Consider the following 12091-nt stretch of genomic DNA (forward strand, 5'->3'; position numbering starts at 1 on the left):
AGGTGAAACAGTGCCCAACAGGCAAAGGTGAAAATACACTCCACAGTCAGAGACTGAACTGTGCTCAAGGGACAGAAATGAAGCTGCACTCATCAGGCAGAGTAGGGTCCGTGCTCAACGAGGACAAACAGATTTGCATTCAGAGCACACTAACTGAGCCACGCACCACGGGCCAGGGGCGCAGCTACGGGTGGGCCTGGATGGGCCCAGGCCTGCCCAGTTTTTAATCAGGCCCACCCAGATGTCACCGTGTCTCCTCACCCTCTCCCACCCCGCCGTAGCGCTTGTCTTCTACGCTATCGGCGCTGCCTCCGCCACCTCACAATCTCCGAGTCCGTCTCCCACTCCTGTGGCAGCTTGTAATTTGCTACCGGCACTGCCTGACAGCTGACAGACGTGGCGCAACGTCCTGCTCTGGGGGCGGGGCCTTCTCTCTGCCGCGCTGATTCAACTTCCTGTTTACACAGGGCAGAAGAACGCACGCGGCAGAGGGAAGGTCCTGGAGCAGGTCGTCGGCTCCGCGTCTGTGATGTCAGGCAGCGCCGGTAGCAAATTGTAAGCGCTGCCACGGGGGGGGGGGGGGGAGACGGAGACTGTGAGGTGGAGGAGGCAGCGCCGATAGCGTCGAATACAAGCACTGTGGCAGGGGTGGGAAAGGGTGAGGAAGACAGTGGTCTGCTCGCCCTGCAATGGGAGGGGATTAAAGGGAAGGGGGAGGTTCTGGACATGTGTGGGGGGGGTGAGGAAGACATAGGGGAGGTGGGCTGAAGGGAAGGGAGAGGTTCTGGACGTGTGTGAGGGCAAGGAGAGGTTCTAGACGTGGGGGGGGGGTGAGGAAGACAAAGGGGAGTGGGCTGAAGGGAAGGGAGAGGTTCTGGACGTGTGTGGGGGCAAGGAGAGGTTCTGGACATGTGTAGGGGGGTGAGGAAGACAAAGGAGAGTGGGCTGAAGGGAAGGGAGAGGTTCTGGATGTGTGGGGGAAGGGAGAGGTTCTGGACATGTGGGGGTGCAAGGGGAGGTTCTGGACGTGTGTGGGGGGTAAGGAAGACAAAGGAGAGTGGGCTGAAGGGAAGGAAGAGGTTCTAGATGTGTGTGGGGGCAAGGAGAGGGTCTGGACATGTGTGGGGGGGCGAGGAAGACAAAGGGGAGTGGGCTGAAGGGAAGGGAGAGGTTCTGGACGTGTGTGGAGGAAGGAAGAGGTTCTGGACGTGTGGGGGGGAGGTGAGGAAGACAAAGGGGGAGCGGGCTGAAGGGAAGGGAGAGGTTCTGGACGTGTGTATGGGCTCAGGGAAGGAGTGGGGGAAATCTTGGCCACACTGGATCACAGGAGAGGGGGGCATGACGAAAGAGAGAAGTGACAGGAAGATGCTTGGAGGGGGTGAAGGTGGGGAGAAGAGAGGGAGCAGATGCTGGGCTAGAAGGGTGGAGGGAGAGAGACACTGGAAAAGGTGGAACCATGTGGGAGAGGCCAAGGGGGTGGCAAGGAAATAAACGCGAGGAAGATGGTGATTACAGGGGAAAGAAATATGGTAATGGGGAATAGATTGAAGATGGAAGGGAATGGATGGCTGGGGAAGTAGAGAGATGGGGAATAGGAGAACTAGTGTGTGGAAAGGAAATGGAAATCTGACAGATATCTGAAAAGTAAAACAAAGGAAAAGGGGTTAGGATAAAATTTGGGTGGACAGAAAAAAGAAAAGAAAAAAAAAGAGGAAAGAGCTAAAATGGAAAGGTCAATATGTCAGAGGCAAGTGAAGTGAGGGAATGGAACAAGAGAGGAGAAAAAGACAAATGGACAGCAGCTGCTTGAAGGAGAAATAGCAGAAAGATTGAAAAGTTCAAAAGAGAACCTAGATCAACATGATGGAAAAAGAAAATGACCAGACAACAAAGGTAGAAAAGGCATTTTATTTTATTTTGAATCTTAACTGAAATATGATAGCTTGAGAAATGTGCATAGCGGATGTCACTTTCCTCATGAGCTAAAGTGTTTCTGTTTCTATTTTGAGTTGGGAGTGCGTGGGGGAGAGGTGGAGAATAGGGGGAGGAAGGGGCGGGGTAGAGAGAAAATTTTGTGCCCACCCACTTTGGGCTGAGGCCCACCCAAAATTGGTTCTCTGGCTACGCCACTGCCACGGCAGAGAAAGAGTTGCACACCTCTGGCAAAGATAGAAATGCACTGAACAAGCAGAAGAAGCTGAGAGTAACATACAGAGGATGAGCAGTGCCCCACTGAAAGAGCTGGATGTTAGAGGTACCTGCAGAGCTGAAGCTGCGGTAGTGATGGGAACTGTGGTATAAAACATAGACAAGAAGCTGCTTTCCACACGCAAACAAGGAGCTGCGCTCTGGATGCCAGCAAGGAGCTGCACTCCTGACACTGGTAAGGAGCTGTGCTCCAGACACTGGCAAGGAACTGCACTCCAGATGCCGGCAAGGAGCAGCGCTCCACACGCTGACAAGAAGCTATGCTTCCTACGCAGACATGAAGCTGTGCAGCACCTGCAGTCACAGAGCTGTGCTCCACATACCATCCTGGAACTGCGCCCAATCTACAGTGAAGAGTTGTACTAAACACATAGAGATGGAGCTACACTCAGAAGGTGGAGCTGCGCTCTGCACACAGACAGGGAGTTGCGTTCCATATGCAAAGAGAGAGCTGAATGCCACACACAGACAAGGAGCTGCGTTCCACAGGCAGACAGAGCCGTGTTCTACAAGCAGACACAGGATTGTGCCCCATACTGAGACCGGCAGAGAAAGAACTACACTCAACATGTGACAATGGAGCTGCGTTCAACATGCAGAGATGAAAGGTTGCAGAATAAGCAGCGAAGGAACTTCACTCAACATACCATGATAGAGCTGTCCTCTACATGCAGCGATGGAGCTGTGCTCAACAAACAAAATGCCGAGATGGAGCCCCCCAGGGAACAGCCAGAGAAGAAGGTGCTGCAGGAGGCCAATAAGAAAGGAGCACAACTTGTGGAAATACAGACCTGGCGCTGCACTCCCTGGCCCAGAGGGACTAAAACTACAAGAAGAGAAAGCCCCGTGCCCCAAGAGACACTCTCAGCCCCCAAGTGATTCCTGAAACACAATGGACCGCCCTCCTAGGCAAACCGAGACGGAGCAGCAGTCACTTTAGAGAAAGAACTCCCGCCAAGAGGGAGCTAAGCACCACAGATCTGGAATCCTCAGACCATAGGTGGCAAAATGCAGCCTTAAGGCAGTGAGGACGAACAACTCTCACCAGGCCAGGAACAAAGAAAAAGCTGGCCACTAACACCAAACCGAGGAAAAAACCAGCTAAGGGAGAGTCAAACTCCAGACCTAGAACAGAGCCACTTCCCTGCAGAAAAGTAGGAAAAGTGCAGAGCCAGATGCACAGCAACAATCTACTCAGCGGAAAGAACTGTGCCCCTTACAGAAAAAGGAAGGAGTGCCAAATATGTCAGGAGAGAGGCGCCTGAAATTAGAAAAAGGCAAAATCTGCCTGTACCAGGCTAAAAACTCCCAACCCAAAGCAAGGGAAAGCAAGGAAGAGCTGTGGCAAACTAGTCCTAAAAAGGCACATTCCCATAAAGAGACACTGAACTCAGTCCAAGCAAAAGACTGGCAAGAATGGCATTCCCAAGGGTACTCAGAAGAGGAATTTGAGCTAGCAGTTGCATACCAAGGGCAACGTAGAACCCCCCCCCCCCCCCCCCCAGAAGGAAAGTACCCTGCAGATAAACCAGAGCAGACAGGAGGGATCCATGGGGACGAGAGAACCAGACCCTCCCTAAGGAATGGAGGAAAAACTGACTGCCAAAACAAAAATCAATAGCAGGGGGCATCTCAAGCAAGATGCCTGAAGCAACAGAGACCAGACGGTCTGAAAAAGAACTGACCAACAGCCGCGTAAGGCTGACAGGAATGGAAAAAAAATAGCCCTGGACTAAAAAAACTGAGCCTGCAGCCAAACGGAGCCAGCGAGAGACTTCCCCAACTTTGGAAATGACAGACTAAGACCTCCAAACTGCAAAGGTACAAGTTCCAGAAACAGGGCCACCAGCCGCCATCTAGGACCATGAAGAGGAGAAAAACAACTGAGTTTCATGATCCAGACATGAGCCGTGCCCCACAAAAAAAAAATCAAACCAACTGGTACCAGCTCGGAAGGGTCCAAGATCAGAATCAGATGCCGACCAGCGAAATTCAAAGAAACTTCACAAACGGCCCGCTAGAATACATTGCCAAAGGCGGGAAAATAAATCAGGTAACAGGCAAGAGAAAGAAGGGAAAAACAAAGTTCTTCTTTTTTTAAACAACCTTCTTCACTAGTGACAGGAATAAATAAAGATTTACTTCAGAGGCAGGAAAGGAAGGGAAAAACAAAGTTTCTTCTTGTTTTTTTTTTTTTTGTGAATAACCTTCTTCACTAGTGACAGGAATTAATAAAGGTTTACCTCAGAGGCAGAAAAGGAGGGAAAAACAAAGTTTCTTCTTTTTTTTTTTTTTTAAAACAACCTTCTTCACTAGTGACAGGAATAAATAAAGGCTTACCTCAGCGGCAGAAATTCAAGTATACCTATCACCACAGAAGAGAAGAACCCCCACAGGGCAGACAAGTTACTCCATGCCACAATCAACCATCACCCTGCTATAAAGACAGTCTGGGGAGGTAGGGGAGGGGAGGGAACCAGGGTCACTGGATATCACCCTAGCTGGCAGATGAGGAACTCAGGACCACTGAGTATCATCTAAAACTAGCCCCAACATGGCTACCAGCACACCCCTGGCTCCACTGTCACCAGAAGAATCTGGGACAGGAGCTACCAGCCAGTAATCTAGAGCAGCTGCACGATCCATCCACCATCTGCTAGGAGACAGAGAAAATACTGAACATTCCAGGCTGCATGATACCCTTAAGGGGCGGTTTACTTGGAACTATTTTCTCTGTCTCCTTCCGCTGGTAGATGGACACAACCCATTAGTCTGGACTGCTCTGGTATACATGACAAGGAATACAAACTTTAAAGATGATGCATGCTTGTATAGGTAGTTGATATGCCTCAGTGTGTCCCTTGGTAGTGCCCTTTCAGTGCACGGTAGGCCCACATTAGGCCTCCTACACCTTAGTAAAAGGGCCCCTAAATAAAATTAGTGGCAGAGGAGAACTCTGTACAATGCCACATACTGGCTTCACTCTATAAGATCTAGAAGTCAGAAAACCTTCAAACCAACTTAATACTGCTCCCATTATATATATATATAGGGCTGAAAAATTGGCGCCGATAAAATTTCATTGCCAGTGCTATTCTATAAACAGCATTCAGAGTTGGGTGCTGTTTATAGAATAGGTTTTGGTGCTGGGATCTGAATCCAATTTTTGGTGCGAGGATTTACACCAACTGAAACCTGGTGTAAATTCTCACACCTAAATTAGGCACAGATCTCCTTTATTCTGCACAATACTGGGCCACCCCAATCTGCCTGTGCCCCTTCCATGGCCATGCCCACTTTTTGGATCCACATGTTAAATTTACGTGCAGATCCGGCGCTTAAAGATGCATGCATAGGGGGTCGGTGGCCCAACTGTTTGGGGAGGCTAACGGGGGCGGGGTTAAGGGCGGGGCCAGGGGTGGAGCTTAAATCCATAATTGTCTGATAACACACAGAAAAAATAAATAAATAAAAATAAGTCACAATTAATACCTTTTATTAAATTTAGATATTAGATATGTATCATATGTCAAAGAATAAAGTGGTTGCTCAAAGCATATTCTAACCACAATCGCTCAACCTGCAAACCACTATGCACAACTTGTCCAAAACACACTCAGAACCTTACTGTACCATAAATATTACACTGGGCAGACCTAATACACCAATATACCACCCATATGGAAAATGCAGACTGTCAACAATATGAAACAAGGGATCATATCATCACAATTCTCATGTAGAGCCACAAAACACCCTATTCATGTTTAATGTGGGATAAAATGCCATAAATAAGTAACTAAATATAAACTTTTAATGTTGAGCACCTGATTCTCAAAGTGGACCATATTCCAAACACTAATGAAAATAAAATGATCTTTTCTACCTTTGTTGTCTGGTGACTTTTTCTGATCATGGCTGGCCCAGTATCCGTTCTGCTGCTATCTGTCCTCAGTGCAGGTCAGGAAGTCATCCTCGTTAAATATCTCCTGGCAACCCAAGACACCTCCAGCCCAACCCCCCCTGCTTTCCCAGCAGTAAGGTAAACAAACCATAAACCAATTTCTACAACTGCTAGAGGGCTTTCACTGCAGCTCCTGCTGTGAGGATGGAGGTAAATCAACAATTTAATCCCCTCAGAGCAGCTGGACTCCACAGCTGATCCATTCTGCTGCAGCAGGGGGGAGGCTTAGCGTCTCCAAGCCTCTTATACCAGGCGCCTATGGATGCATGCGTAAATTAAAATTATTGCCAGTTAACACCAATAATTGATTGTTAGCGCCCAATTATTGGAATTAAGAGGCTTGTTTGCCAATTAAATTATGCACCCAATTTGGGCGCATGCCCAAATTTGTACATGCAATTTTTAGCACCATATATAAAATTAGGCTGAATACTATTTCCTCTAATCAATATACAACACTTTGTGTCTACAACATCAAATATTGGTACCAAATCAAATTGAATCAGCAATACCTGAATCCATGATCCCAACTATGATTTAATATCGGAAACCAATGTTTCCAACACTGTCTCTGTACTAAAAACCTTGCGAAAACCAGGCTGTGACTGCTGTAAAATACTGTGAAGGTCCAATAAAGGTTGCTGTAGAGAGGGGAAGGAGTACGCTGCCCTCGATAATTCATGGGGACGTGAGAAACTTCCCTTGGTGCTGGCTCATTTCAGTGAAAAAGAAAATCTTCACTGTCTAATAAATGGGTTCCTACTGGTCTAATTTTTTAGATAACCTTAATAATATGTATGAGATGTATATATGAAAAATTAATAGGCTAATGTCACAGCCCTCCAAATGAAACAGTGAAACTACACCTATGCCAGGCACCTATGGGCTGCCCATCCCTAGAAATTACATCATTGTTATACCCCTAGCAGTTCTTGTTCTAGTATCTACACATCAAATACTCTTTATGAAACACATCGTGCATAAAAGTATACATGACAAGAATGTGTAGGCATTCAGGGGTAGATTTTAGATACAGTGCGGGTGAAGTCATGATTTATGTACATTCTTTATAAAATGCATGTGTACTTTGCATCTTTCCTGAGCTGGTGCAGTTTCTACAGGATTTGCACTAGTACCTTTCATATATAGAGTGGAGGAGTAGCCTAATGGTTAGTGCAGTGAGCTGAGAACCTGGGGAACTGGACTTGATTCCCACTGCAGCTCCTTGTGACTCTGGACAAGTCACTCAACCCTCCATTGTGAGCCCACTAGGGTCAGATAAAGTACCTGCTTATAATAATTGTAAACCCACTTTGATTGTACCACAGAAAGGCAGTATATCAAAGCCCAGTGGTTCTCAATCCTGGTCCTGGAGACACCTCAGCCAGTCAGGTTTTCAGGATATCCACAATAATATTCATGAGAGATATTTGCATGCACATTTCTCTCATGCATATTCATTGTGAATATTCTGAAAAACTGACTGGCTGGGGTGTCTCCAGGACCAGGCTTGGGAGTCACTGCCCTTATCCTATAGATGACCTGCTATAAACTCCATGAGAAGCTTTATATGAACTGATCCCCTATAAATACATTCTCCTAGAATTTCACTTGTCATTTATGTTTCTCTTAAGTAAGTTGTGAGCTGTGGGAAGCAAGGTCTACTCACTTATATAAGTCTGTACAGTGCTAAATATATCTGGTAGTGCTTGAGAAAGATAATTAAAGTAGTTATTTATTTCTTATATACCACCTGCAAGCCTGAAAACTTTCAAAGCAGTGTACATTCAGGTACACTAGATATTTTTCTGTCGATAGAGGGCTCACAATCTGAATGGGCTTCCTCTCATATAGCACAGGAATCGCTAGCGTGGCTTTGTAAAAGGCGTCCTTAACCCTCTGGCCCCAGCTACAAACTCTATGAGCTTCCTCTTATTTGCTACATGGGAATCACTAGCGCAGCTTTGTAGAAGAAGCCCTAAGTGACTTGCCCAAGATCACAAGGAGAAGGAGATGGATTTAAGCAGGCTCCCCTGGTTCTGAGCCTGTTGCTGTAACCATTAGGCTACTCCTCCATAAAGCACTATACTGTCTCAACCTGCTATAATTTTGAAAAATCCAGTATTTAAGGCTGCAACATATAATATTAGGATAACAAGATTCACCTTTTGGGGACTTCTATTCTATTATCCCAAATAGGGTCTCCTTAATGCTTTTGCTCCCCATATGCTATTAATAAAAAAAAGAACATTAAGGCTCAGAGGTGCCCAAATTAGGCTATTTTAAAAAGGAAAGCTTGTACACATGTAGTTAATCTCCATTTGAGAGAGATATTAATATGGTAATTTAAACAGCCCTGCCTGGGCAATTCAGAAGCCCCTCCCACCCACTTTTCCTTTGCACTTACTTGTTAAAAGCAAGGGAAATTCATATCAGTGACAGGAGAACAGTATCTGCAAGTACAGAGTCCACTAAAGCAGCAGAAGGCTACTGGTACAGGGGTAAGTGTACAGGAATAAAAGCAAAAGGAACATCCAAAGTCCTTTCACTAGTTAATTATCAAACTTCAGCCATTAAGAAGTAAAACCCAGCAGCTCATTTTACTAAACAAGGTTACCGCTGCAATTTAAAACTTCTCTGTGTAGACAGAGGTCAATAGCACAGGATTCTCCAGTTGGGCATCTGTGCAACGAATAGACTGCTTTGTAGCTTTAAAATTCAGATAGGCAGTGATATTTCCAACAAATAACACCCCCCCCCCCCCCCCCAGATATTTAAATTTTTTAGTCAGCATTGATTTCAAATGCTGACATGGCATTTAACTTTATTCCCGGATATTCAGCACCAGACTGTACCTTGGTACTGGCACTGACTATTCAGATATAAGGCAGTCACTGGAATTTATCTGGGCCCTGCTGATTCAGCACCAGTACCAAGAGAACAAGGACAGGTATTTTGCTGATCAGGGGTAGATGTATCACTTCCAAGTCCACTGCTTGACCCAGGAACATTGCCAGTCAGAAAGGCACCCTGTGCAGCATGCCCCAAGTGCTCCCGGTACACTCATGCCCCTCCCACTTGCATCAGACCTACAAGGGAAGTCAGTGAACAGAGCACAGTTTTGGCACTCCAGCTTCCCTTGCACCATGGAAGCCACATCATAAGAACATGAGAACATAAGAATAGCCATACTGGGTCAGACCAATGGTCCATCTAGTCCAGTATCCTGTTTCCAACAGTGGCTAATCCAGGTCACAAGTACCTGGCAGAAACCCAATTAGTAGCACCATTCCATGCTACCAATCTTAGGCAAGCAGTAGCTTCCCCATGTCTACTTCAATAGCAGACTATGGACTTTTCCTCCAGGAATTTCTCCAAACCTTTTTTAAACCTAGATATGCTAACCACTGTTACCACATCCTCCAGCAATAAGTTCCAGATCTTAACTATTCGTTGAGTGAAAAAATATGTCCTCCTATTTGTTTTAAAAGTATTTCCATGTGACTTCTTGAGTGTCCCCTAGTCTTCGTATTTTTTGAAACAGTAAAAAATGGATTCATTTCTACTCATTCTACACTATTCAGGATTTTGTAGACCTCAATCATATCTCCCTTCAGCTGTGTCTTTTCCAAGCTGAAAAGCCCTAACCTCTTTAGCCCTTCCTCATATGAGAGGAGTTCCAACCCCTTTATCATTGTGGTTGCTCTTCTTTGAACCTTTTCTAATTCCACTATATTTTTTTTGAGATACGGTGACCAGAACTGAATGCAATACTCAAGGTGAGGTCGCACCATGGAGTGATACAGAGGCATTATAATATTCTTGGTCTTTTTTACCATCCCTTTCCAAATAATTCCTAGCATCCTATTTGCTTTTTTTGGCTGCCACCACACATTGAGAAGAAAATTTCAGCCTATAATCTACAATCTTTCTCTTGGGTGCTGACGTTCACCTTGGGAGTCAGCACCCAACTTGACGATCCTCACTATTATGTGAAACTCACAGAAGATCCTACAGAAGCATTCCAAAAAGATACTACAGAACTCATTACTTTTTCCTCCAAGATGGGCTTCATTACTAACTTTCTCAATGGTCTGGACCCAACACCTGGAGAATACCCAGCAGACCGAACCTGGTCAAACTTCACTCCACTCACCGTTGAAATAGTTACCCAGGCAATTAGCAGCTTCTCCAACACCCACTGTAAACTAGATTCCTGTCCCAGCTACCTAATAAAATCCGCCCCTGACCGCTTCATAGCTGATGTCACATCTCACCTAAATTACACGCTACAGCAAGGCCTCTTCCCTAAGAAAAATGGCAACATCCTACTCACTCCATTAACAAAAGACACCAAGAAAAAAGCAAACGATATCACCAATTACCGTCCAGTAGCATCCATCCCACTGGTAATCAAACTAATGGAGAGCATGGTAACCAAACAACTTACTGATTACATAAACAAATTCTCAATACTACATGAATCACAATCAGGATTCCGCCCCCTCCACAGCACTGAAACAGTACTAATTACCCTGCTAGCCAAATTCAAGCAAGAATAGAAACAGGCAAAAGCATCCTTCTCCTCCAATTCGACATGTCTAATGCATTCGACATGGTAAACCATAATATATTAATAAAACTACTGGAATACTTCGGGATTGGTGGAAATATACTTAGTTGGATCAAGGGTTTCCTAACCACAAGAACATATCAAGTGAAATCAAACTCAAGCATATCATCACCGTGGAAAGCAGACTGTGGAGTACCTCAAGGATCACCACTATCACCGACCCTCTTCAACCTAATGATGACCCTACTAGCCAAGTCCCTATCCAACGAAGGCCTTAACCCTTTCATCTAAGCAGACGATGTCATAATATACATTCCTTACAAACACGATCTGACAGAAATCACCAAATGAAATCATGCTCAGCTTGAACATCATGGCCTCTTGGGCAAATGCATTTCAACTAAAACTCAATAAAGAAAAAACACACTGTCTCATCCTCTCCTCCCAATACAGTGCGGACAACCCCTCAAGTATCAGCACCCAAGATCACACCCTCCCTATCTCAGACAGCCTGAAAATCCTCGGCGTTATACTGGACCGTAACTTAACACTAGAGAGCCAAGTGAAATCCACAACAAAGAAAATGTTCCACTCAATGTGGAAACTCAAACGAGTGAAACCATTCTTCCCGAAGAAAATATTTCACAACTTGATACAATCAATGGTACTAAGCCACTTAGACTACTGCAATGGAATTTATGTGGGATGCAAAGAACAAACCTTAAAGAAACTCCAGACCACCAAAAACACGGCAGCCAGGTTTATATTTGGAAAAATTAGACTTCATAGCGCAAAACCCCTCTGTGAAAAACTACACTGGCTCCCAATCAAAGAACGTATTGCTTTCAAGATCTGCACCCTGGTTCATAAAATCATTTTCTGCGAAGCCCTGGGATACATGACAGACCTCATAGACCTACCAACCAGAAATACAGCCGAATCATCACAAACATATCTAAATCTCCACTACCCAAGCTGCAAAGGACTTAAATACAAATAAACTTACGCATCCAGCTTCTCCTACATATGCACACAACTGTGGAATGCACTACCAAAAGCCTTGAAAACAACATATGGCCACCTAAACTTCCGGAAACCACTAAAAGCTAACCTGTTTCAAAAAGCTTATCCTACTGACCCAACTTAAATGCCTGAACTCTGCAAAACTAAAGTACATAATGGACATACCACAATTCTTACGCTTTACGATTCCTTAATGTGACTGTTCCACATGAACCTTATCTTACCACAACATCACTTTGTATTTGCTCACACCTGAGTCTGCGAACGCCTCTCCGGTTTTATGTAAGCCACATTGAGCGTGTAAATAGGTGGGGAAATGTGGG

General features: G+C 45.3%; 1 protein-coding gene across 1 annotated transcript in view; it reads right to left on the bottom strand.

Annotated features, from left to right (window-relative positions):
* DDC (dopa decarboxylase) overlaps nucleotides 1-8648 on the bottom strand; it is a 438446-nt gene extending 429798 nt beyond the window's left edge. The window contains 1 exon segment of the mRNA XM_030209542.1: nucleotides 8580-8648. The gene's annotated coding sequence lies outside the window, so the exon portion shown is untranslated.
* Nucleotides 8649-12091: the final 3443 nt, after the last annotated feature.

Source organism: Microcaecilia unicolor, chromosome 1, assembly GCF_901765095.1.
Source record: "Microcaecilia unicolor chromosome 1, aMicUni1.1, whole genome shotgun sequence".
Classification (NCBI taxonomy): Eukaryota; Metazoa; Chordata; class Amphibia; order Gymnophiona; family Siphonopidae; genus Microcaecilia; species Microcaecilia unicolor.